Source organism: Curcuma longa, unplaced genomic scaffold, assembly GCF_044706935.1.
Source record: "Curcuma longa cultivar G26 ecotype Majalengka, Jawa Barat unplaced genomic scaffold, ITB_CL_G26_1.1 contig_23310, whole genome shotgun sequence".
NCBI lineage: Eukaryota > Viridiplantae > Streptophyta > Magnoliopsida > Zingiberales > Zingiberaceae > Curcuma > Curcuma longa.
The window spans coordinates 1-1,162 of NW_027432129.1; the positions used below are offsets into that span (position 1 = coordinate 1).

General features: G+C 29.9%; 1 long non-coding RNA gene across 1 annotated transcript; it reads left to right on the plus strand.

Moving 5' to 3' along the window:
• Positions 1 to 326: 326 nt before the first annotated feature.
• Positions 327 to 860, plus strand: LOC141818104 (uncharacterized). Its single transcript, XR_012600905.1, has 3 exons — positions 327 to 402; positions 558 to 646; positions 790 to 860. It is a non-coding gene; the product is annotated as an uncharacterized LOC141818104 (long non-coding RNA).
• Positions 861 to 1,162: the final 302 nt, after the last annotated feature.

Consider the following 1,162-nt stretch of genomic DNA (forward strand, 5'->3'; position numbering starts at 1 on the left):
TAAGAAGCTAGCATTAACTTTTGATACGCAAATCCAATTTTTCTATGAATTATAATAAGATCTAAACTTATTATAATTTCTTTGTATATTATATATATGAGGATTTTTTGCTTTAAGTTACCATCAGTTTCTCTAGAAGATACTCCTAACACACATTTGAGAATGGTAGTATGACTCCATTTAGCTTGGTCATTGTTGCAGTCACAATCTTCTTTCTTTTGCCTATAATTTAAAAATGAATATGATATCTTGTGTCTTGAAGCTGAAGCATTCATTAATCAGTTGACTAGAAGATATGTGAAATAATACTCCTTTTGGTTTTTGCAGCATTCATTTGTCAAACAATTTTATGGGTCGGTCACAAAATTTGATTATACCACCATGAGGCTCGGTTTCATTATGGTAAACAATATTCTCCCAAATTTAATAGTTCATTTTTGTTGCATGGTGTTCACATTAAAAGTGTTAATCACTAATCTAATCTGTATGGTTGTGCCTAGCTGATTTTTGAACTACACATATTTTCTATTAATATTTGAATCCTCTTCCACTTCTAGACTCATTGCAAAGCCAATCCAAAGTTTGACTTCCACAAGTATATGATTCGGGCACTTGAAGCTGATTTCAAGAAAGTTGTTGGTATAAGGTAATTTAAATCATAAAGCAATTTTTGACACTTAACCCTCTTATAACGATAAGATTTTTCTAATTCATGAAACTTATCATCTTGAACAATAATGTGTTAAAATGCTTTTATTAGATGGTCCTTATATTTCTCTTTCTTTTCAGTTGGTATCTCTTGGTGTTTGTCTTCATTTTCTTGTTGCTGAATGTTAATGGTAAGATACCATTCAGACTTCTTCTTTTTATAAGGGAAAGTTTTCTTTTGTTTTTTAGTATGTTTACGCACAAATTTCAAGATTGTGCAGATTTATCTAGGAATTTGTTTAGATTCTTTTTAAAATACCAAAACTTTTGTGCTGCAAATATCTTGTGGTATACATAAGGCAGAATAAAAATTAGCCAAAAATTTTACATAGTCGACAATCTCATCTATGTCTATTTTTTGATTTAGTAACATGAATCTCTATAGGATATTTTAGCTCCTAACTCTTGTATTTGTCTCTGTGAAGGGAAGAGGAATCTCTTGTACTTTTTGTAT